This window comes from Herpailurus yagouaroundi, unplaced genomic scaffold (genome assembly GCF_014898765.1).
Source record: "Herpailurus yagouaroundi ecotype Mexico unplaced genomic scaffold, PumYag 139, whole genome shotgun sequence".
Taxonomy (NCBI): Eukaryota; Metazoa; Chordata; class Mammalia; order Carnivora; family Felidae; genus Herpailurus; species Herpailurus yagouaroundi.
The window spans coordinates 40,430,514-40,457,587 of record NW_024412394.1 but is presented as its reverse complement, the minus strand read 5'-3'; the positions used below and the strand labels follow the sequence as shown (position 1 = coordinate 40,457,587).

General features: G+C 39.5%; 1 pseudogene; it reads right to left on the bottom strand.

The window, feature by feature from the left end:
* The window catches only part of LOC121030053 (parafibromin-like), a 57,123-nt pseudogene extending 30,603 nt beyond the window's left edge, over positions 1–26,520 (bottom strand).
* Positions 26,521–27,074: the final 554 nt, after the last annotated feature.

Here is a 27,074-nt window from a genome sequence, read left to right as displayed (position 1 = left end):
AGTTGAATTGCTAAGTTACACCCTATAAGTATATGTTTAAACTACCAAATTTTCTCCAAAGAAGTTTTATCTTTATGTATTCCCAGCAGCAAAGTGGAAGAGTGACATTTGTCACAATGTTGTCCATCTTTTTAATTTTAGCTATTCCAGTTAGTGTAAATTGGTATCTCGCTTTGGTTTTAATTTGCATTTCCCTGATGACTAACAATGTTTAGCATCTTTTCATGTGTGTATTGGCCACTTGTATGATTACAATCATATAATTCGTTTTGTAAAGCATCTTTTTCAATTTTTGCAGTTAAAAAATGACTTGCTTTTCTGTTACTGAGTAGTAGTAGGAATTCTTCATATATTTTGGATATGAATCTTTAGTGAGATATTTGTACGCAAATATTTTCTCCCAGTTGTGGCTTGCCTTTACATCATATTAGTGATCTTTTGATGCAGAAGCTTTGAATTTTGATGGAATATATTTTATGATTATTACTTTTTGTCTGTCTATTAAATATTTGTCATCTCTAAGATCACAAGGATTGTCTATGTTTTTTTTTTCTGGAAACTTTAGAGTTTTACCCCTGAAGTGTATATATAAATTTATATTGAAAAATATATACATGTATGTATGTATGTGAATATTAGTATTCTGCTTCTCTGATTGAACCCTGACCAGGGTAGCTTATACAGCATATTAGATCTGTAGCAAAACCTATTCCTTTCTCAACTCCACTAAAAATTTCTAATTTTTTAAGTTAATTGGGTGATATTGGTACACCCAAATGATGCATATTTTGTTTCCAAAACCCAAAGAAACCCACTGAGCACTGTGTCACTTTCTTAGGAGGCCCAGATGCAGCAACTTTCCTTCACTTTGGAAAAGATGTGTCAACATGTCCTAGACTAGTGGACCTCTAGAAATCTCACAGAGGTGGCAAGCCCCTATGTTTTCAGGGATTTATTTTACACTCCTGGGCATGCATGTGTATTAACAATTTTCCTAGGATAGTTGCTACTTCCTGCTCACCAACTGACATGGTATCTTGAATGTAATGAAACTATGTGATAAGACGTTCTATGAAGTGACTGGGGTCCCTGAAGACTAGATTATGACATACCACTAGAGACCTGACAGAGCTCTGAGCTAGGACTTTGAAGTTGTGCTATTGGCCCTGCCATCCAAAAGTAAAGAGTCCCTGTTGATATTTATTAAAAGTTACAGATTTTTTTAAAAAATGCAGTAACAAGTTCAATAGCTGCATACCATATGCCAGGGGATGTGTTGATTTGCTCCAACAATGAAACATACTAAACAACCAGGTGCAATTGGAGTCACCACCTGATTACAATAATCTACTATCACTTCCTGAATTTCATCTGCTTTCTGCAAAGGCAAAATAGATGAATGCAATGGGAATATTCTGGAAATCACCATCTTTCAAGGGAAGCTTTCAAGTCTTTGGTGATAACACTCTGAATTTTTACTCTTCCAGTAATGCAGAATTACTTCAAGTTTACAGTTTGGTAGTGGGGGCAATTCTAGTGGCTTCCTCTTGGCTAACTTTACTCCTCAAAGAGCTAGAGAAAGAAGAACAAACCAAGCCCAAAGTTGGCAGAAGAAAGGAAACAACAAAGATTAGAGCAGAAATAAAGTTGAAAGTAGAGAAAAATCAATAAAACTAAGAGTTGTTTTTTTAAAGATAAACAAAACTGACAAACTCTTAATTTCTTAATAAAAAGAGAAAAAAAGATTCAAATAAATAAAATGAGAAATGAAAGAAGAGTCATTATGACTAACGATACAGAAATAAATACTATCATAAGAGACTACTATGAACAATTACACACCGACAAATTGGATGACCAAGAAGAAATGAATAAATTCTTAGAAACATATAACCTACCAAAACTGAATCATGAAGAAATGGGAAGCCTAAACAGACTCATAACTAGTATGGAGATTGAGTAGGTAATCAAAAAATCTTCCAGCAAAGAGAAGTTTAAGACCAGATGGCTTCATTGATGCATTCTACCAAATATTTAGAAGTATAAACACCTATCCTTCTCAAACTCTTCCAAAAAATTGAAGAAGAAACACTTCCAAATTCATCATACAATGCCAGCATTACCAAAGTCAGACAAAAAAACCAAAAGAATGGAAAACTACAGGCCAATATCCTTGATGAATACTGACACAAAGATCTCTAATAATATATTAGCAAATGAACCACAGTTTATTTATCCAATTCACCTACTGAAGAACACATTGGTTGCTCTCAAGTTTTGGCAATTATGAATAAAAGTGTCTGTACACATCTGTGTGCAGGCTTTTGTGTGAATGTAAGTTTTTAACTCATTTATAAAAAATGACCAAACTCTCTTCTAAAGAGGCTGTATCATTTTGCATTCCCACTACCAACGAATGAGGGTTCCTGTTGTTCCACATCTTGGACAATATTTAGTGTTGTAAGTGTTAGAGATTTTGGCCATTCTAAAAGGTATGTAGTGATATCTCATTGGTGTTTTTTATTACTTAAATTTTACTTAGTTAACATACAGTGCAATACTGCTTTTAGGAGTAGAATTCAGTGATTCATCACTTACATATAATACCCAGTGCTCATCACAAGTACCCTCCTTTGTACCTATCACCCATCTAGCCCATCTCCCATCCACCTTCCTCCATCAAACCATAGTTCGTCCTCTATCGTTAGGAGGCTCTTGTGGCCTGTTTCCTTCTCTTCTCTTCTGCCTCCCTTCCTATATTTTCATCTTTTTCTTTTCTTAAATTCCACGTATTAGTGAAATGATATGGTATTTATCTTTCTCTGATTGATTTATTTCACTTAGCACAATATATTCTAGGGCTCCATCCACAACATAGCAAATGGCAAGATTTCATTCTCTTTTTTTATGTTTACTTATTTTTGAGAGAGAGAGAGTGTGTGAACAGGGGCAGAACAGACAAAGAGGGGGACAGAGGATCAGAAGCAGGCTCTGTGCTGAGAGCAGAGAGCCCAATATGGGGCTTGAACTCACGAACCATGAGATCATGACCTGAGCCAAGTCAGACAGTTAACCAACAGAGCCACCCAGGCACCCCAACAGAGTTCATTCTTTTTGATGGCTGAGTAGTATTCCATTGTATATACATACCATATCTTCTTTATTCATTCATCACTAGATGGACATTTGGACTCTCACCATAGTTTAGCTATTGCTGATAATGCTGCTAAAACATTGGGGTGCATGTACCCCTTCAAACCTGTATTTTTGTATCCTTTGGATAAATACTTAATAGTGTAATTGCTGGATCATAGGGTAGTTCTATTTTTAGTTTCTTGAGGAACCTCCAATAGTTCTCCAGAGTGGCTGCACCAGTTTGCATTCCCATTAGCAGTGCAAGAGGGTTCCCCTTTCTCTGCATCCTTGCCAACACCTGTTGTTTCTTATGTTGTTAATTTTAGCCATTTCTGACAGGTGTGAGGTGGTATCTCCTCATGACTGATTTATATTTCCCTGATGATGAATGATGTTGAGCATCTTTTCTTGTGTCTGTTAGCCATCTGGATGTCTTCTTTGGAAAAGTGTCTACTCATGTCTTCTGCCTCTTTCTTTCTTTCTTTCTTTCTTTCTTTCTTTCTTTCTTTCTTCTTTTTTATTTCTCTGCCCATTTCTTAACTGGGTTATTTGTTTTCTTGGGTGTTGAGTTTGATAAGTTCTTTATAGATTTTGGATACTAACCTTTTATCAGATATGTCATTTGAAAATATCTTCTCCCATTCTGTAGGCTGTCTTTTAGTTTTGTTGTTTCCTGGTATCTCATTGTTTTCATGGGCAATTCTTTAATGACATATGAGTATCTTTTCATTATTTATTTGCCATCTGTGTACCTTCCTTGGTGATATCTATCAGTTCTTTTGCTCATTTTAAAAATTGGGTTGCTCATTTTCTTATTAAGTTTTAAGAATTAATTTTATATTTATTTTTTTAAAATCTTTATTTTCGAGAGAGAGACAGCATGTGAGCAGGGGAGGAGCAGAGAGAGAAGGAGACACAGAACGTGAAGCAGGCTCCAGGCTCTGAGCTGTCAACACAGGCCTGATGTGGGGCTCAAACCCACGAATTGTGAGATCATGACCCGAGCCGAAGTCAGACACTCAACCGACTGAGCCACCCAGGTGCCCCTTAATTTTATATTTTAGATAGCAGTCCTTTATCAAATATGTCTTTTGCAAATATTTTCTCCTAGTCTGTAGCTTGTCTTCTCATTCTTTTGTAGAGAAGAAGAGTCTTTTACAGAGAAGTTTTAAATTTTAGTGAAGTCCAGCTTATCAATGATTTCTTTCATGGTAATGTACTTAAAAAGTCGTCAAGAAATCCAGGGTCATCTAGATTTTCTTCTATGTTATCTTCTAGGATTTTTATACTTTTGTGTTTTACATTTAGGTCTATTACCCATTATGAGTTTATATCTGTGAAGGCTAGAAGTCTGTACATAGATTCGATTTTTCAGATGTGCATATCCAGTGGTTCCAGAACCATTTGTTGAAATGACTATTTTTCTCTATTGTATTGCCTTTGCTCCTTTGTCAAAGATCAGTTGACAATATTTATATGGGTTTATTTCTGGTCCCTCTATTGTGTTTCACGGTATATTTGTCTATTCTTTTGCTAATACCACATTTGATTATGGTAGCTTTATATTCAATTTTGGAGTTGGACGGTGTCAATCCTTCAGCTTTGTTCTTCTTCAATATTGCATTGGCTATTCTGGGTCTTATGCCTCTTCATATAAACCTTAAAGTCAGTTTGTATATATCCACAAAATAATTTGCTGGGATTTCAATTGGGACTGTATTGAATCTACAGATCAAATCGGGAAGAAGTGATATTTTGACAAATTTGAATGTTCCTATCTATGAACATGAAATATCTCTCCATGTATTTAGTTCTTTTATTTCTTTCATCAGTTTCGTAGTTTTCCTCATATAGATCTTGTGTATATTTTGTTAGATTTATATCTAAATATTTCATTTTGAGGGGGGTAGTGTAAATGGCATTGTGTTTTTAATTTCATATTCTGTCTATTCATTGCTGATACATAGGACAGTGATTTATTTTGTATATTGACCTTGTATCTTGCAGCCTTGCTGTAATCTCTTATTAGCTCAAGGACTTCTTGTTGAGTCTTTTGGATTTTTTAAATAAACAATCTTTTTTTTAAAGGAAATTTAGTTTCTTTTCTCCAAACTATGGATCTTTTCTTTCCTTTTCTTGTCTTCTTGCATTATCAAGGACTTCCAATATAATGTTGAAAAGGAGTGGTGAGAGGTGACATCCTTATCTTGTTCTTTTTTTTTTTAAAGCTTTTATTGAAATTCTAGTTAGTTCACTTACAGTATTAGTTTCAAGTGTACAATATAGTGATTCAACACTTGCATACAACACCTGGTGCTTATCACAAGTGCACTTATTTCCCATCATCTATTTTAATCCATCTGCCCACCTCCCTGCTGGTAACCATCAGTTTGTTCTCTATAGTTAAGGGTCTGTTTCTCTCTCTCTTTTTCCCCTTTGCTAATTTGTTTTGTTTCTAAAATTCCACATATAAGTAATAGACTTCCTGAGGTGTATGATAATTATGTAAAAAGCATTCACATTCTATAATTGTACTCACTGGCTTAACTTATTTTGTATACTTTTTCTGATTATTAAATAAAAGACAAAACTTTGAAAATAGTGAAAAGAAGAAAAAATTTAAAATTATTCAGAACCTCACCACCCAGAGATCATCAAGTTTAACACTTTGGTCTAATTCCTCTGATTTAAAAAAAAAAATACATAATATTTGCAAATATATTACAAATATATTAAAATTCACATATAGGTAATTTTGTTACACATGGCTTTACACTATGGATTTTTACAGTTAAAGGAGCCAAATTTTTTCTAAATAGCTTCTAAAACAAAATTTTTTGTAAGGGTTTAATATTCTATCATATAGTTTTCTTTTTTATTTTATTTTATTTTATTTTTTTCTATCATATAGTTTTAAAAAATCATATTTAAAATTGATTTGAAAAATCTAAAAATTTCTCTATTATTGTATTTTAGTTTGTGTGTGTGTAATATATAATGCTGTGATAAACATCTTGAGATGCACACATACACACACACACACACACACACACACAAACTTATTCAAACTTATGTTTGTTTATTTTTTTAGTACAGATCACTAGAAGTGGAATTACTGACCAAGAGTTACAAAAATAGTTAAGATTGTTTATAGATTTTGCCAAATTTAATGATTCTTGAAACAATTTGGTTATTAGAAATTCCTTATACCACAAGAAGCAGTTCCTAGGGTAAAGGGATGAAATTAAAATTTTAGAGAGTAAAACTATGTAACACGATGGCAACACACTACAATGTTTGATTCAGCCAAGAAATATAAAGATTACGAAGAGTCTTTTTCACTAACCAGAGTGAGATTCCCCATGTGCCCTATGTTAGGTTGTTCTATTCTATCATCTATCTTCACATGATTATAAATGAAAACACTGGCTTCCTCTACAGTTTCTCTGAGTGCAGTTCTCTGAGAGTAGCTGTCTTATTAATCTGTTCAGGCATTTATAACAAAATACCATAGATTGGCTGGCTTATGAACAAAAAACCTTATTTCTCAGAGTTCTGGAGGCTGAAGTCTCAGATCAAGGTGACAGCACGGTTGAGTGAGAGCCTTTCTTTTGCTGGGATGCAGACTTCTCCTTGTTTCCTCACATGGTAGAAGGAAGCAAGAAAACTCTCTGGAGCCCCTTTTATAAGGGCACCAACCCCATTCCTGAGAGCAGAGCTCTTATGACCTAATGATGACCTAATCACCCAAAGGTCTCACCTCCTAATATGACCACTTTAGGGGTTAGGATTTCTATGTATGAATTTAGGGGAAAGGGGACACAAACATTCAGTTCATGGGTGTGCCCTTTTGTATATCAGTAGCTATTTGAATAACAATCAGGTGTTATTAGCTTAAGAAACTGAAGGTTTTAAAATAGAAATTTGTTATGTGTTTTCAGCAGCAAGCTTTGGAGAAATAAAGGAAACAAAAGACCATCTTTCTTTTCCGCACCCCAATCACAAATCAATCCTCCCTCACTGTTAACGGGGAACTTTTTTTCTAGCATATTAAGCCTTGGGGTTTAGAATAATGGCTTAGTTTGATTAATGAATCGGATTAGCCTGGGAAAAAAATCAAGGTGGAAGGCATTATTTATTGCCAGATGTATTTTGTTTTGTAAACGGAAATGCAAGTGAACTTCTTGTTCCATATACCTGGGGTGCTAGGAATCATTAATCACAGCCGTCTTCCCTACAGCTCTGGGTTCCCAGCAAGTGCTGGCATCTGAGGTCTGCATAGTCCACAAGACCACCTCTCAGATAATAACACCATTCTCAGCTCATGTTGATTACAAAGCCCAACATATTTTCATTTAGCTAGTCTCCTGGGAAAATTTTTTGTCCCAATTGTTTAGTACAATTTTCTTTATTGCTAGCCACCAGGCTGTTGTAGCTTAATGAAAGACAGAGTAAGGAGTTAGAAGATAAGTAATTTTTCACATAAGAAACGGTCTAGAAACATTTACAAATGGGAGCAATTTAGACCATATCCCTTCCTATGATTTCCAGCCAAGACCTGGAAGACCCGGGTTACTGCCTCTACAACTGCCCCCTGTTTCTTCTTGATTGTTTATTTCCCAGATGAAGGAATCAATAAAGTCAAATGGAATTCAAATGGAATAAATATTAATGCCTGAATCACTCAATTTTGGGTAAGCTCCTGAGGATTCTGCATTAAATGGTAGCCTTTGTCCCAGAAAAGAAAGTTAATCAAACTGGCCTGCAGCTTTCTCACAAAATGTCTATCTTTTTCCCAGAGCATGTTTTAGGAAGAAGTAAACATGGTTTGCCAGTTCCGAAGCTCCTGGCGTTCAACAAAACCCTGCAGTAACCCCACATTTTAAAATATATTTCTTTCCTTGAGCAGTCTTTTACACCATTACTTCATTCCTTCAAAAGTAACCATGACTTTTTCCCTTTTCCCTTTTGCTAGGACCTGTGTGATCAATGGCTCTTCAAATATAAAAAGGTATCATTTGTCACCTCAGCAGAGACTGCATGTCGTTGTAGTAAACGCAGTGGTTTTCTACCAGATTTGCTGTGAGGTTAAAATGCCCAAGACTTAATGAAGCAAGTGGCATTATTGTGCCAGTATTTGAAATCTGAACAGATTTTATTTTAAGGGTATTTCTAAAGACTCATAATTAAATGCGAAGAACATAGAAAGCACCAGAAAATTTAAAAATAAAATGAAAAGAAAGAAAAAAAAAACTTTAGAGGTCAACCTTTAACTTAGAAGAAACTTAGGTCCATGTGGACATTTATGTAAGTTTGTAAAAGTTTTTCCAAGCAAAGCTGAACATTTAGCCCATACAGTACCTTACTGACCAGTTGTCTTCTGCCTCGCTGATATTGTAAGAACTCTCAGTTCCCCAAGGAAATCACTCACCTTATCTCCAGATTGTTTAGTTTACTTAAGGATTTTATTTTCAAGTAACCTCTGTACCCAATGTGGGGCTCGAACTCACAACCCTGAGATCAAGTCAGATATCCTACTGACTGAGCCAGCCAGGTGCCCCATTCCAGATTATTTAGCAGTCAAAGGCTGGATACAGGGAGGAACTGGGCTGGTTAAAGAATGCATGAGTCTCCTCTCCTCTGTCTAGCACCCTAGACATCAGGACACAGGCTGATGTTTGTCACCCAACCAATAGATCCCACATGGTCAGCCCTGGAACTGCCAACTGGGAGACTCATTTCTATGGCTATTCACTCACGGAAAGAGTTCTAGCAGACAATCACCTTTTCCAAAAAAGGTAGAAAATGAATAAGGGGAAAGAATTGATCGAGTCCAGTAATACCTAGTCTTTTGCCCTTGATCCTTGATCTTAGATAAAGCCTGCAACTGTGGAAGAAAGAAAAGAGCCATGTTAGAGGTAGTTTAGGTATCTGGTCACAGCCTGAAGTTGCGTGACCAGTTCTGTGTTCTCTGCCCTGATGATCCCACTTCCAGTTGATGCTGGCTACTGCCAAGGTTCACCTTAAAGTTTCACAATACACTTGTCTTCAGAGGCTATGAGGGTAGCCAATCATATACCTTCTGTAACCCCATAGAGTAGGAGAGGCTTGTTGAGTCAGTTTTCTCTGGGATGTCCCTCAGGCTTAACTAGCCCTGAGGGGGAAAACCAGTACAACACCTGGAGACCACCAACTCGAACAAAAACAGAGAGCACATATAGGAACAAACGGTAGCGGAAAAATAAAAGTAAATAGCCAACAATTGATGGGTTTACAACTCGTACATGAGTTGTGTTTTATATATATATATATATATATATATATATATATAAAGAGCAAGAGAAAATTAGCCCAGTTTTTAAAAATTTTTACTCTAAAAACTTCAAAATGAACCCAGAGCATCTTACATTATATAGTTAAAGAGATTAATACTAAATATCCATTACAAATTAATGGATTTAATGATTAATATAAAAACAAGAGCTTAGTATTCACAATGAATTCTTTTGAGTGCTCTACATGAGGCTCACCTCTGAGTTCCAAACAGATGACAAAATATACACCATTAAAAATAACATTGTTTAGCCTATTTACATCAGTCATACAACTGCTGAAGGCAGTTTGCTGCTGGGTGTGCTCTGGGTACTGAGATATTATGTAACTGGATGCATGTATTTTTCTTCACACCAATGGGTCTAGACCGTTTTCTCTAAAGATATTTGCTTATTCTTCATTCCTCTCAATGTATAGCATGATTTATGATATATGCTAAGAAGGTTATCTACTTTGCAAGTTATTCCCAGCATTCCCGTGTCACTTGGAAACCAGATAGCCTCTTCCCACTGCCAGAGGGAAGGTACACCAGGAAGACAGGCTCATTTGACATTCAGCATTGGAAAGATATATTTTCTGCATGAAAACTGCATTGTATTTCCAAGCCAAAAAAAGCTTCTGTATTATCTGCACAGGCTTGTTCACGTTGCTGTTCATTATTGGAAGAATGGAGACCTGACTATAACTTGTTGCATTTCACTCAGGCTTTGGGAAACTTAAAGAAATGTTAGTTATTTGAGATGTTAAATGATAAAAATGTAGCTTAAAATTTTTTTTTGAACATTTATTTATTGTTGAGAGAGAGAGGCAGAGCACGAGTGGGGGAGGGACAGAGAGAGGGAGACACAGAATCTGAAGCAGGCTCCAGACTCTGGGCTGTCAGCACAGAGCCCAACACGGGGCTTGAACCCATGAACCACGAGATCATGAGATCATGACCTGAGCTGAAGTCGGACACTTAACTGACGAAACCACTCAGGCGCCCCAAGAGGGACTCTTGAAGGGGAACTCACTGTACGGTCTCCTGGATGGGTAATCTATGTTCAATATAGAAATTCCAGTTTGGCATGGAAGAGGGTCGATTTTGAAGAGGAGTTGAAAATGGCTCCTTCTTATCTAGCCACCCAAGTATTGGGGAATCCTTTGGGAGCAAAAAACATGTGAATATAACAATAGAGTCCTAACTGTGGCACCCAAGATTAGGGCATCCTCCCACACTACCTGGAGTAGAGCATTTAAGGAATGGGATTGTTCTCCCTAAATTACATATTATAAAATTTTTGGACTTTTTAAAGCAGCAGAATTCATTAAATTTTCCTTCTTTCCTTCCTGAATCACTGGCCAAGATTTCCTGCTTCTGCCCAATCAGGAATTTTGAAGTGTCCCTGCAGCTTAATTCTGGGAATATGCATTGCAATTGCTGCAGATTTCTTTTGTCTTTTGGGGGGATGTGGGAGTTCGTTTTGCAGCAAAATCCATTGCCTTTTTCAGGCTTTCTCTAGATCTTGCTCTTTCCCCTTCTGCTCAAATTTTAATTGCTTGAGTGCTAGAACATTGTCTTGGGTCCCCTTCCTGGCAAACTCTTTCACCCCCATGCTTTATATCTTTGACTCTCAAAATTAGGTCTCTAGGGCCTCCTGTCTGAGCTTCTGACTGCATATAAAACTGCTTACTTTACAACTCAGCTTGAGTATCTAAGAGGCATTATAAATCAGAACTATCCAAAACAAAACTTTATTTCTACATTCTCAAGTCACACTTGTTTCTCTTCTCTGACTTTCCTATCTTAGTGAAAGGCATCACCATTTATCCAATTGTTAAAAAAATAAATAAATAAATAAACAACCAACTAGGAGTTGTCCTTCATTTCTTTCTTTATCTCATCTATCATATGTAAACCAACAGCAAGTTCTGTCAGCCTCCATAAAATGCCCAGTGTGTCTATTTCTTTCTGCTTTCTTAATGGCCAGTGTTATACTATCTTAATCCCACCCAAATGATAGCTCGCTGGAATGATCCCAGTTGCCTCCCATTGGCCCTCTTGTTACTCTCTCTTGCCTCCTTTCACCAAACACACACAAAAAAACTTTTTAAAAATTAGATCATATCAAACCTCTGTTTAAAATCTTCTAATGGCTCAAATGTATCACTCAAATATCACTTTCTCAGTAAGGTGTGTCCTCACCGCCTTTTGGAATGATGCCTGACCCCTTTGGTGGCCCTTTATCATACTACCACTTTATTCTCTTTATTATACTCAATTCTGCTAGTATTATTTTTAGTCTGTTGTGTATTTGTGTATTGTCTGTTCTCCACTAGAACATAAAGGTAGGGTAGTTTGACTTTCTTGTTTGGGGAATATCACAATACCTTAGCATAATGCTTGAAAGATAGTTGGGTTTTCAAGAGACAGTGGTTACATGAGTGAAAGAAAATCAAGAAGTCCCAATACATAAACAAAACAAAACAAAAAACAAACAACAACAACAACAAACCTCAGAGCAAAGTTGCTCTGGTTGAATAGAGCTGAGGGTGGGAATGAGTGGTGGTGACGTAGATTGACCCCTACTTGACTTTCTCTTCTAGTTGTTCTTGAAACTCCTTAGAGAAGAGTGTGAAAACCAGGGAAGGTGTGGGGAGGGAAGGAGCCTGCAATCTGGAGCTGTCTTGGTCAACTATTTTAAAAAGAGTTTTAAAATAACACTAAAATGACTCAGTAAAAATAGTAGCACTTAACTCCAGTGTTTATTCATAGCTCCGTATATGACTTGCAAAATGTATATCTCCCATTGATACAGTGGCCTCAATTAGTAAAGAGCAAAACACAAAAACTCCCTTTGCTGCAGCCAAAACATATTCGTTGGATAGTTCCGTGGTAAGCGTTTAAACATTGCTTAGGGCAGCCATCAGCCAGGCCACCAGCCTTCAAACTAATCAGCAAACAGTCCCCAAAATTGACACTCAGTAACATTGGGAAAACAAATTATACACACGGTATTGTCATTTGGGATCAAGTTGTTTACCACTGAAATTGTAAACAATTCACCTCCCAAGAAGTTCTCTGATTTAGAAAATTACATGTAATACACTTCTTATCTGAACATTAATAAAGAGATTATAATTATTAAGAATGGGATATGTGATTTTAATAAATGAGATGTATAATTATAAGAAAAGGAGTTAATTTCTCCTATCATCCAAACATAAATTGCCAACATTTAAAAAAATATTGACTTGTAGGGCTACTTTTCCCAAGGCATTTATACGTCTTGACCTTACCTGAAATAAATGAATGATATTCTCATGGGAATATGTTTTTTCTGACAAAAACCCTACACTTCTTTAAGCCATCATGACACAGAAATCCTGCACAGATGGTGAGACTCCCTCACAAGCCCCAAAGCTCTATTCAGCTCCTGCTTTAATGAAAGAACTAATTACTTTAGATCGTAGAGTTCCTGGTTGCTCTTGAGAAGCTAATATTTAGGATGAAAAATAAAAGATTTCCAAGGAATTTTGTACTTTAAATTTTTGGGAAACATTTAAAAATTATGCTTAACTAATTCCAAATTATACTTATTTAAGTACTGTACCAGCAAGAGTAGAGTGACAAGTATTGGGAAACAGACCCATGCCTTGTAAGCATAGGGACAATACAAATATTGATTTGTTGACTGTTGAAAGTAGGAAAAGAGAAGAAACTGAGAAAGAACAAACCCAGACTTTTCAGCACAAGATACCAAAAACCAACCTCAGACTGACTTAATCCTTACCGAGGCATTTATTGGCTCTCAGCACTGAAATCCCAGCTGTAGAGCATTTTAAACACAGCTGGAATTAGGGGCATAAGGGATGTCACGGGGTTCAGTTTCTCCTTATCTCTTAGTTTTTCCTGCACTGCGGTGACTTGATTCTCAGCTCCACCTGGCAGAGAGCATGGGCAGCTAGTTTCCAGCTTCCCACTGGTTTTAATACTAGCCTGTGTGAGTGGAAAATGGCATTTGCTTCTCCCTCTCCTGTTCCACCAACAGTGTCAGTGGGTCTTATTGGCTCTCCCTGAACCAATCACTGCAGTCCAGGAAATAATAGCACAGGTCAAAGAGTACTGCTAAGAGCTAAGAGAAGCCAGCCTTGCGCGGGTCAAAGTTACAGGAGGGAAGTTACAGCCCCAAGGAAGAATAATGTGATGAAGCTCTTGGGAGCAAGGCTTTATGAACTTGTGTAAATTTCTTGATCTGAGCCTCGTTTCTTCATGGATAAAAATGCCTATTTCATAGTATTAAAACCGTTAACTAAGATAACGTAAATAAAACATAAATAACAGAACAGTCGATTCAATAAATTTTAAAGGGGAATTAATTCTTACTCTATCTCCTTCCTGGCTTTTGAGTCTATAAGCATAAGCAGCAATGACCATTATCACCACTAGGTGGCAGTCGTGTGCTGGAAGGTAATGGGCCGGCTTTTTGGTTAGTGGAAAATTAAGAATTGGCTGAAATGAGGATTGGCAGTTGGAGGAAAGCGTGCGTCCAATTCCTGCTGCACGGAAAGCCGACTGTGTGACCTTGATCAAGGACTGAATTGATCTCTGGCCTGAATTTCCTCAAGTAAAACTCAGAGACCAATTCTCCATTTGGCTTTTACCTTTTTTTTTTTAAATTCTATAAAAAGTAAATCTTGTGTTTCATAGTAAAAACTGTGACTATAATCTCGGAAGCCAGAAAAAAAAAATGCTCCAACAGTCTTGGTTGTTAATATACGCTTGTTTTAAAATATGACTGTATGAAGCATAATCCATTCATTTATTGCTAAATCGTTGCTACCCCAAGAGGGCTGGAAGAGTTCATGTAATTTTGTAAGGTGATTAATGGGCTCAGGGAGATGCTCTGGAGTTATACACAGCTCAGAAAATTGTCCTCTGAGGCATGCAATTCGGAAACCTCACTGTTAAAAAAAAAGTCTCACTGAGCAGGCTTCAAAAGTATTTTCAGTCATGTAATTATGTTTTAATGCTAGGTTCTTAAAGTGACTTGGAAAAGAAGAAGCAGTTCAGAAAATTTCAGGTCTGAAATGTGTTGGAAGTATCTGGGGCAGCCTGAGGATGAATCAGGAAATAGTGATTTAATTGGGCTTACGAATGAGAATGACTCTCTACTTTCAATCAAACCTTATAACAAAGTTGAAATAAGATGATGTGATAAAAGTTACCATTTGTCTGGTATAAAATATTGGGGTAGGGTATTGTATTCTTTAATATGGAATTCTTTACTACAGGAAGTTATATGCTGGCCCCACCTTGGTTAGTATAAAAATCCTTGCAAAGGAGACCCAATTGAAATTCTGAGGCTGTTCACACGTTTCTACATTCCATGGAGATGTGGAACAGCCTAGTCTGAACACTTGACCTTTATTTCTCAGCATGCTCTTTTTTTTTTTTTTTTTCCTCAGGATAAAGCCTCCTGAATTTTTAAACCTGGAAGGTGTGGTGAGGATTTGTTGGAGAGGTGTGGATCCAATAAGTTTTCAGGTTTCCTTCATTCTTTGTAAATCCAGACTGTGCTTTACACAGTGCCTTATAAAAGGGGTATTGTTGTTTTTGTTATTTTATTGTTGTAGAAGCATGGAAAGAATAAGAGCTGTTTTGGTTTTACCTCTCTTTTTTTCCTCCCTATTTGAAGGAGGTAGCCAAGACCTGAAGATCTTTTGCTTCTGGGTGATTGCTGGGAGTCTAAGCAGAAAGCCCAAGCTGCTTTAAGTCCCCAGTAATACTTACTATACAGCATGCTGAGCCCTGCTCCCAGGGTTTCTAATGCAGCAAGTCTGGGGCAGAGTTCAGGGACTGGCATTTCAAATCCTAAGTCTATCTTTAATATTGATGCTGCAGGCCAGGGCCACACATTTGAGAACTACTGCGTTAAGGTAATCTTTCTTCCTGGCAGCCCGGCTATGTCCCTTCTGTTTCAGAAGCCTGAGCTTATTGAGAAGGTCATGCCAGGGAGTGTGTCAAATTGTGGGGAAGGGATGGCAAATGTGTCTGTTGAGGGAACAAGGAAGCTCTTGAAATGGAGGGAAAGGACATTCCCAAAGCCCAGGAAAAACATGGAAGTCTGTAGATCTTGAACTTCTTGAGGATCAGGGCCAGTCTTTACCCATGCCCCAGGGCTGGGCTGAGCTCAGGTGACAATGGGGCTTGAAGGAAAGCTGCTTGGCCAAGAACCATGCAAGTTCACTCCTCAGATGGACCTTGGACAGTGACGATATGAACCACGTGGAACACAGAGAGACTCACTAATTTTCTGGGCATCAAATAGACCTTCCAGATTTTTATGTTAACCCTGAGAGGAGAGGACACAAATAACTGAATTTCTTGCCAATGCTTTGGCACAGATTGAATTTGATTTGAAGAGAATAGATATTTCTTGCCTTCCCAACTTTGAGAAAATGCCACACCCACCACACGGATTTCTGACTTGTAACAAGATAATCCACATGTAAGTATTTGAGGCTTCAAACCAAGTTCAGACCCTGCTATGGTTTGAACTCTATGGTCACTTGGGGGTGGGGTGGGGGAGGGACCTTCTTGGCACAGCTGTGTGATTCTTGCCCTGCCTAACACCTGGTGGCTGAAATCCAGCCAGGCTGTGAGCAAAGAATAACTTTGTCTAGTTTTCAAGTGGACATGCACAGGTCCTGTATAACATTATTACACCCTGGGAGTATACTACCCCTTGGGCATTTTCTTGTCGACTTTCATGTGGTTTCTGCTTTTCACTGTCCTAATAAATAGCCTTGCACATTTCTCCTGCCCATGGAGATACTTTTAAATTAGATATTTAGCAAGGGAAGTACTCAGCTACCTGAAATATTCATTTTCACTTTCCTCACGGAAAGTCTGCCAATTAGAGATACAGGGAGTATTAGAAGCCATTTGTTTTCGCTAAAAAAATTTTTTTTTAAATTTTTATTTATTTTTGAAGGAGAGACAGAGCATGAATGGGGGAGGGGCAGAGACACACACACACACACACACACACACACACACAGAATCTGAAGCAGGTTCCAGGCCCTGAGCTGTCAGCACAGAGCCCAGCACAGGGCTCCAACCCACAAGCTGCAAGATCATGACCTGAGCCAAAGTCAGACGCTTAACCCACTGAGCCACCCAGGTGCTGCTATTTTCTTTTTTTAACAAAGACTTGTTAGTGTTCGGGCCTTCACGCAGGGGTATAAATTAGCCCACACATATGGCTCTCCTCTAACTTCCAGTTGCGATATACTGTCCTCAGCAAATGGAAGAAAAAGCAGAGGAGGATTATGCTTAAAATAGGTACATTTGGAGTGGAGATTGGGGTAATATGCCTGGTGGCTTATGTTACAGAAAGGCACTGATTTCTTGAGGGGGTGAGCACAGAGAAGGGATGTTAGAAGATAGAAAATTGTCAAGGATTAGCCTGTATCTCAAAATTATAGCTCAGCCCAATCCCATTTCCTGCTAAGAAAGAGGGAAAAACACCCACTTTCTTCTCCCTGCGACCCAGGGCACAGGTGATGTGTGTTAAGCCTCCTTCTGGGTTAAATAGACTTTGCAGGGGATGACATGGGAATTTAAATATCATCGCAGCATTATTTCTATAGGAAATGGATTTCTTTTTCCAAACGATTGATTTAAGTATATGCTTTCGGTCCCTGACCGCTTATCAGGAAGATGCCGTCTATGGTTACAAAGCTCAAACTTGAAGGACCCTGGCTATCTGACTTCAGTAAGCACAATTAAAATGGCTTAGCTGAGAGGAAACCCTGTTTGAAAATTTCTGAGAGATGCTGCAATATGTGTTTACTGCAATTCTTGTGTTGGGGTGGTTTGTTGTCATTTTCAAAGCGAGGCTGTTAACATTATTATGTGCCCTGTCTTTTTTCTCTGGGGCAGCTCTGCGGAAAACACAGCCGGCAATCTCTGGCCACCCTGGCTGTCGCAAGGCGGTGGGAGGGGGTCGCACTGCCAGCTGCAGGAACTGTTAAATTCCTGACCTGGTTTTTGAGAATATTCAAGGACAAAGCAGGGACACGCAGTCTCGCCCTGTAGCCTAGCTAAATAAGACTGTGTTCCTTTTATCATTTCATTTTAGCAGCATTTGTTTGAGCAGCAGGTGAAGCGCCTTTCAAAAGACTGTCATCTCCGAGGGAAGTCATCTGTTTTACATTAATTGTCCATTAGTCTCCAAGCCTCCATCCATTAAAATCCTCAGCCGCTCATTATGTATATTGTGCCCGAGTCCTGCTGTCAGCTTGCAATGCAGGGCTGTTTTTCCACATCTGACTTAATTGCTCTAAGTGCCTGTTCCTTTGAGAGAGCGTTGAGGGTACCAATTAATGCTAACTTTCTTTCCTTGGTAGGTTGAACAGATAAGCCACGGTGAGGACAGTTCAGCTGCTATTTGCGCTAATTTATTAGAGACCATTTTGCTTTACACTCACACAGTGGGTATTTTACATCTATCCTGCTCTGTTTGCCTGAAGACTGCTAAGTATGTTTTCTATGGTGAAAATGCTCCATAAATTTACAAGCCATCCACGTTATTGTGATGAGGGGTTTAAATTCCATTTTCTTCTGATTAATTTAAACATGTAATTTTTAAATGCATATGGCACTCCGAAGAGCAGCTTGGATGAACCTGACTTTGTTGATGGAAAAATTAAGCTTTCATCCTTTTAAATCACAGCTCTAGGGGTGGCGGCAGAATAATTTAATTTCTGCAGCTGCCTTATTATAACTAATTCACCTAACTTTAGCCCCGTAGCTGCTGTTTTGAAAAAACACATTTAAGTGGAGAGAGGGAAAAATCACTAAGGTAACCAACCTTAGAGTAGTTGTTAGAAATTTTTGATAGGCATGGATGCAAATAAAAGTATGTGGGACTGAGAAAGAAACAGATTAACAGATTATCTTCAACTCATCATTCTATTTATTCTTTTATTTTATTCTTTTTTAAAATTTATTTATTTTGAGAGAGACAGAGACAGCCCGAGTGGTGGAGTGGCAGAGAGAGGGAGAGAAAGAATCCCAATTAGTGTCTGCACTGTCAGTGCAGAGCCCGATGTGGGGCTCAAACTCACGAACTGTGAGATCATGACCTGAGCTGAAACCAAGAGTCCAACACTTAACTGACTGAACCACTTGGGCTCCCCATCTTTTGTTTTATTCTTAAGTTTTGATTTGTTCTTTTACAAAATTGTACCATATTCCCACTTACTATTGCATTTTTTACATTTTCTTAATTTTAAAAATAACTAATTACCGTAAATTTCTTTCAAGGTATCGTGATATTGTGCCTATGAATTCAGATTCTAAACAATGACTATTGTCATTAATAGATTTTATTACAGGCTTTAAAATCTTTGCCAGAGTTTGGTTTCATCTTATAACTGAGCTTGTTAATAAATGGCTCTGTTAATATCTGGTAAGTACCTATGTACTGATTTGCTTGATTACATTTAAGCCATACCAGAAAAAGTGGAGGAGAAAGAGAATACAAATGCATCCAGACTGATTTAAAGTACAGGATATATTGGAAATCAGACAGAATTTTGTGCTTTCTATTTCTTGAACACTGTTGAGAAAATATCCACTTTGCCATCAGCGAATTATTTAGAACAAAAATGAACAACCACTCTGGGAAACATTTAAATTGGGTACGGTCTGCCTCAGAAGCTCTCTGCCTTCCTTCCAAGGAGGCTGGCCCAGCAGTACCCTCCCCAGCACTCTCTCCTCTCCTTCCCCTTCTGGGGGCCAGTCCTGCATAACATCTCAGATGGCCCTGGTTAGTAACAAGATATTAGCTAAGACAATGATAAGGTTTAGGATTTTGATGCTTTCAGAAGGTTCGCCTCTTCATCTTCACCATCATCTTCAGTCAAGATTTTTGAGCAGACTGTACAGAGCATGGGGAGGCTTGAGAAGTTACATCATCACAAATGGTGACCTTCCCCTTCTTGATGGACTAGCTCCCCGAATTCTACAGGTTTTGTTTCTGCATCACAGGCATAAAGGGTAGCCTCATCCTTTTGTCTGTATCACCCCTCAAGTCACAGGCGAGTCTATTTCTAGAAAATTTCTTTAGGGGCACCTGGGTGGCTCAGTCGGTTAAGTGTCTGACTTCGGCTCAGGTCATGATCTCACGGTCCATGAGTTCGAGCCCCGCATCGGGCTCTGTGCTGACAGCTCAGAGCCTGGACCTGTTTCCGATTCTGTGTCTCCCTCTCTCTCTGACCCTCCCCCGTTCATGCTCTGTCTCTCTCTGTCTCAAAACTAAATAAACATTAAAAAAAATAAAATTTCTTTAATAGTTCATCCCATCTGTAGGCTATTCCTTTAAAAATCATGTCAGCTTTTTCTCTCAACAATTTCCAGGAAGAGAGTTTTGGAAAATAACGAAATTGTCTAATGAATTCAAAAATATATTAGGGATTGAAAAACACATACACATACACATCTCCTTGCCCTTCAAAGGCTCCTTGATTCTAGTTAGCTTTCACAGTGTGGTTTGTATTAGCCAATGATGATTAGACTAGAGGAGCAGAATTGTAGGATGCTGGTACAGCTTTATTTTGATTCTGAGTCATCATCTTTTATATCATCTTCTTTGTTACTGTTTCATTCACCTGGGGAAGAGATGCTTCTTTTTTTAATGTTTATTTATTTATTTACTTATTTTGAGAGAGAGCATGCAAGGGAGGGGCAGAGAGAGAATCCCAAGCAGGCTCCATGTTGTCAGTGCGGAGCCCAATGTGGGGCTCAATCTCACAACTGTGAGATCACCACTTGAGCCAAAATCAAGAGTTGGACACTTTACCAACTGAGTAACCCAGGTGCCCCTGGGTGTGCTGCTTCTATATTATTGTGATTCTGAATTTTCATCCCAGTGTTTTGCTTCAAAGTCTGCTCATATATGTGGGATCTTGCTGGAAAAGATATTTTTCCCAAGGTCTTTGCTCAAGGGTCAGACTTTGACTAACCCTTGAGTAACTCCCAGGTATCCGATTATTAAAACACGTCTGATCTGTTCCTCACCCATGGCGGACACACCATAGGATAACCACTCATGAGTGGTTAACTCCCTTATCATGAGTATAGGTGAAACCTGTGATCTGCTTCTACCCAATAGGATATGGCAAAAGTGTTGGATATCACTCTCGTGATTATACTATTTTATATGGCAAAGGTAAAGGGATTTTGCAGATATAATTAAGGTTGACTTAAGATCATCAGTTGACTTTATTTTTTATTTATTTTTGTTTTTATTTTTTATTTTAATTCCAGTATAACTAACATGTAGTGTTATTAGTGGACTTTAAAAGTTAAACAAAAGTGAAGTTCTCCTGGGTGGGCCTGGCTTAATCAAGCAAACCCTTTGGGTCTTCCCTCAAGTTAGAGACTTGAAGTAGCATCTCTCCATTGTTTGCTTTGATGAGGCAAGAAGCTATGAATTCTACAGCCATCAGGAAGTGAATTCCGCCAACACCCTGCAGGAGCTTAGAAGCACATCCTTTCCTAACTGGGTCTCCAGATGAGAATACAGCCTAGCCGACACTGATTCCAGCCTTTGTGAGGCTCCAAGCAGAAACCTCGTTAGGCCACGCCCCGATCCCTGACTCACAGAAGGTGTGAGATAATAAATGGGTGTTGTTTGAGGCTGCTAAGAGTGAGGTAATTTGTTATGCAGCAATAGAAAACTAATACACCCTTGTAATAAAAATATTTCATTGTTTTTATTACCCGGTATTCCTCCTATCACTATTTACATACGTTTATCTTTGTACATGGACTATATACAAAATCTTCTTGCACTTTGTTGCTAGAAAATGTATCCTAGTCACACCCCAGGCTCGAGAGATGACTTATATGTAACTCTTGTCTCCTACAGGCTTTGCCGCCAGAGAACCTGAGAGCATATTTGGTGATTAACCTTAGGAATAGTTCCTTTCAAGTACCCGGACACACATGGTCCCTTTGCTACCTCTACTTCAGCAATTCTCGAACATTTCATTTTTAGGACCTCTTTCATCCCAAATTACTAAAGGCCTCAAAGCGATTTTTTTTATGTGAGTAATGTTTATCATCTACTATAATTGAAATTAAAATGGAGCAATATTTAAACATGAGAATACACAAGCACACATTCCATGAAGCTGCCAGAGCAATGCATCATTGCTCATTAGGAAGCCTCTGGAAAACACCACTGTTCACTTGTGAGAGACTGAGAACAAAAAGCTAAATAACATCAGAGTATTATTATAACTTGACCTTGTGGAACTAAAAGGGTCTTGGGGATCCCCAGAGATCCCCAAGCTGCAATTTAAGAACCCCTGCTTTATATTTTCAGTTTTACTTTTGTCCTGGTTTACATTGCATTAAATTGTCCCCACTTCCATTGAGATATAACTGACATATCCTATTGCATTAAATTGTATTAAGCAAACTCAACTAAGTTTATGAAATATATGAGGTTAACATTTTTAAAAATGAAAACAATGAAAAACCTAGCTGTGTGATTGTGTTGGTTATTCCTCTCATGTCACGTAGATATATCATCGGCTCTTCTCTGCTCAGCTCTGTGCCTGGAGGCTGACTTCTACAGACTGCATAAAGGCTCCTGGCCCTCTGGCTTCCAGACGGGCTTGGCCAGTGGGAGGGTAGGAGGAGAGCGAGGTTGAGGACATGCATTTATGTCTCATCCCTGCTACATGGCCGTTTTGACAGGCAACCCCTCTGCGGTGGCCTCAGCTTTTAGGGATTCCTTCCTAAAATTCCTTCCCTTCCCCTTCAGAGTTGGGGTGGCAATGGTTTCTTGCTGCTCTTAGTCCCTGGATGTCTCACCACATCTGTTGGCTTCCCTAATTCTGCCCACATTCAATCCATTACTTTATGTTTTTTATTTTAAACTCTTTTGATTATTCTGTTTCCTGAGGGGTCTGGCTAATAGGGTGACTTTAGACAAGTGCCCACAGCTGGCAGGTCCTCTGTTGATTTATCTGCAAAATAAAAAGCCTGCGCAGCATTTCCCACAGGGGTTTCCGCACATAAGTGTCATATATTCCAGTTTGTATTCTGTGACCAAGTATGTTTGGGAAACACTGAATATAATGTCCCTTTTGGATAGCCACTATACACACACACACACACACACACACACACACACGCACACACACATATAATTTTAATTAAACTTTAAGCTACATGTAACTTGAACTCATGACCCCAAGATAAAGAGTCGCATGCTCTACTGACTGAGCCAGCCAGGTTTCCCTCCATAATGCAATTAACTGTGAACCACTGCTTTTACAGAACATCTAATAGCATCTAGTAAAATGGGACCAGGTCATCTCCAGGTCTGCCAGGACTGCCATTGTCTCATTATATGGAAAGGTCTCTGTATGCACAATATTAATGGTAGGAATATTTTCTGGTTGTCCCTCTATTTTGAAACCTAAAACACTCTTACCCACTGGGCTTAGCTTGCTTCAACCACAGTAATGGTGAACACCTAGCTCCAGCCTCACTCTAGAATGTTCAAGAAATCTGTGAGAGGATGAAATCACTTCAGCAGGTCCACCTCGGGACTCCTTCCACTTCCATTCATCCCCATCCTCCCAGCTGGCACCTGGATAAGGAGGTATAAGTGGAAAATGCACCAAAGCCAACTTGTGGAGGTTACTGAAGATGGACTTCTACCTCTGTGACCTCTGTACCTTGTTGAGCTTCTCTTCTGACGGCGACTTTATTGTGGTAAATAGGTATTCCTCTCATTACAATCAGGATTGAAAGTGGAATTCCTGAAATAGCTGAATGCAAATGTATATGAAGTACAATGGAATCCAAGTACAGTTGAATGTGGAGGTGCAAAACAAGGTTTGAGTCCTACAGAAACTCCTCAGAGGTCTGTAGTTGTCATGAACAACATGGACTCCTGGCCAATCTTAGGGTTTCTCCTGGCTTCCTTTTGCAATAACTGGTTACCCTCTTGACTCCTTTCTGGAAACGGCAACTTATTTCTTATTGCCAAAGACCCAGTATCAGGGTGACACCAATGTGACACAAAGGTGGGGACCTATCCCCAGGCCGAGGGTTAAATCTGGATTGAACTAAGCCAGTTTGTCTGGTCCAATTCTCTTTCCAATGATAGGTTTCAGAGTGGGCTTGTGACCCACCTGTGGCTAGAGGGACATGTAAGAGGAATGGTGTATTGAATGGACTTTGGGGAAAGTTGTCCTTGTTCCTAAGAAAACATACACCAGAAGCCTGCTCCCTTTTTGCCACCCAATGATGCTTCATTTCTAGATGTCTCATGTGGGAAGGCTTCAGCCATCTTACTTCCACGAGGAAGATATCCTGAAAATGGATGCTGAGAAGAGCAGAGCAGGCTGTGGGAGGAACTTGGGTGGGTTCATTACCACCTCTGTGCATACATTCCATTCCTGGTAGTTTTAGCCAGCCTCTTGTCTCTTCAAGCTCAGAAGTTTCTGACAGATGCCCTTTTTATGGAACTATTCATGGCCATTATTTTCACCCTCAAATTCTTCCCAAGAGCCCCTTGCGAATGTGCAGGAAGCAGCAGAAACTTAAACACCGCATTTCTGTGTTCACAGGCTGCCCCCCCCCCCCCGGTGCCCCAGGCACACAGTGACAGTGTGCCGTGGCACTGCCCTTGGCAGAATGGTCTGTCACAGCTGCTCAGGAATGAGGTCAGGGAGGATAGCACTTGTCTGGGAAGGACATCCACTGAGCATTTCTGGCAGAAGATTTTGGAAAGAAAGACAAACTCACATAATTTCCATGCTTTCAACAGATTCCCTGACCAAATCTTCCCTTGGCACACACTTTTAGTTATTGTGCTTACACACACATTTTCGTGTATGCATGAAAGGCCATCACTATATCCCTCTTTTATCTGGAACTATTGGAAGGTGAAGACTTCATCTTTGATATGTGTCCTCAGTATTTAAGACACTGAGATGTACGTGATGGGCATTCAAGAAATACTTGAATTCCCACATGTTTGTATTATAAGGACAGATCTTCATGAGAAAATGAACCCTTGGCCTCTGTATCAGTCAGGGTTCAATCAGGAAAACAGAAACCACACTAGGTTTTTCACTGAGACATGAGAAAGGAGTTAAGGCTTACACACCATTAGAAGGGCTAGGTAGGTAAGGGTAGGTAGGTAGGCAAGGGGCAGGAGGCTCTGGGGACATCTGGGAGTGCAGGGATCTCAAGGGAAATTCGGTCTGCTGAAGTGATTAAGCTGCCCCTGGCGAATATTTCTCAGGAGCCCCCCCACATACACACACACACATTCCCCAGACACCAAGGATCTGAGGCACTTCCTGCCTGTAGCTGGCACCAAAGGAAACTGGCTTCTCCATCTTTACTGCCTTGGTTGTCTCATGGGGGTGCCTCTCACCGGCCAAATCCAAACTGGAGGAACACAGGGAGAGAACTTCTGGGGAATGAGATTCCTGGTTTTCCGCGGAGACACAGAGGAGAGTTGGGAAAGAGGCCATATGTATCACAATGAAGCTAAGTTGTCAACAGACCACCCAGCCATCCCCACCCATACATTAATAGGAAGTAAAATCAAAACAAAAGCAAAGAGCAACTGATGAACAACTGTCTTTAAATTATACCAAGGACATGAGAACTCTGGCAAAAAGCGTTTGATATTCAGTTAATTGGGGTATCAGGCGCCTGGGGTATGACGCTAGAGCCAGATATAGCGGCATCCATCTCACTGGCACTTTCTTTAGAAGCTTGAGATCTGGAGCAGCTTTCTGAAATCTGCAGCGCTAAAAGCTGATACAATTCAGTGAAAAGGCTACACATTTGCTTGCAGCAGCCTTAAGTACATAGTAAAATGACAGAAGCAATTTCAACTAAGAAATTAGCAAACTTTCTCCTCTTGATTTAAGAAGGAAGAAATAGCTTTGGGGGAAAGTGGCAATGCTTCTAAATTTACACAGGCGTTCACACCTACACACTTTCCTCCTCATGATCATCACATTTAGAGCTAACCTGCTTTTCTAAGATGAGCCTGGGATGTGGGAGAAAGAACAGCTAATTGACCAGAAACTACATGCAGGAAGACAAAAGCCTTTGTATTATGCACCAAAGACTGTGGTGTTTCTGGAGGAAGCCTGATGCTTTGGTCAAGAGAAAGGCTCAGTTAGGGTCCCAGCCTCCAGGAAGCCTCCAGAGAGAAATCCGCAATCCCTTCAGTGCAGGAAGGAACGTCCTAGGTTCTTGCATTTCCTGCCAACACAAAAAAGCATCGGGAAGTGAGAGGCCCGGAAAAGCTGATATGGATATATCCACAAGGTCATGACTGTGCTGGAAGTCTGGTAAAATGATTGAGTGTGGAGATGACAGGGAGAGGGTTAAAAGAAATGAAGTGGGGGGGTCAATTACTCATTATTTTCCCCATTCCTCTCACACATTAGCATAGGTCACTGAAAAAGGACCATCCGTGTATGTGTGTGTGGATTGTAGTAGGCTAGGCTCAAAGGTTGCTTATGATATTCTACTTAGTAAATGACGCCAAAAACATGCTCCCGCAAGCAACAACTTTGACTGCCCCTCAGCCAGTTCTTAGACTGGAGCCCTGGTTCTCAGGGCTTGGCCTTTGTAACACATACCTCACTGTGCCTTTGAGCAAGAGCTTCTGCTCAGGGGGAGCCTGGGTGGCTCAGTCAGTTAAGTGTCTGACTTCGGCTCAGGTCATGATCTCACAGCTCATAAGTTTGAGCCCCGCGTCGGGCTCTCTGCTGTCAACACAGAGCACGCTTCGGATTCTCTGTCCCGCTCTCTCTCTAACTCAAAATAAATAAACTTAAAAAAAATCTGCTTGAATCAGTACCTTCTACCCAGGTCTGGATTGCTGCAGCCAGCATGATTTCTCTGCTTCTCTGTCCCAGGACTGGGGGCAAACTACCTCCTGCCTTTCTGCCTGTTCTCTTGAGAGGTGCCATGCTGCTAATATTGCTCACACGGTGATTCGGCATTGCTTACACCGGTGTCCATGTACCCGGCCAAGTGGAGCTGAGCACACAGCCTGCGCGGCCAATGCCACCCCCCTCAGCAAAGCCCATTTGTTTACATCAGCATGTTGGTGCTCACGGTGACAGCAAGGTGATGCAGAGTGAGGTGGGTTCTACATGGTTTCAGGTTAACTGCTTTCTGCTCATGAGATTATTTTCTATCTTTTACATGAAGAAAACAGGAGTACATGGAAACATATACTGCAGTGCTTAATGAGTGGAAAGCCTGAATTAGGTAAGCGGATTCCCTGTACAGAAAAATTAGTGTATTGACAAGCAGGACTACACAGTATATTTGAAATTTTGATATGTGGTAGACTGTGTGTGTCATTCTTTGAACCACAAATGTTAGGGCTTCTTACCTTAAAAGAGAGCATGCTATCTAAATAATGCTCTAGGCTCTCGGGCACTGACTAACATGTTCCTTTGGGGGGAATTAAGAGATCAGCCAAAAGAAAAAAAAAAAAGATTTGCTTTTGAGCAAAAGAGCAGCAAAACAATAACTGCTATATTGTAGA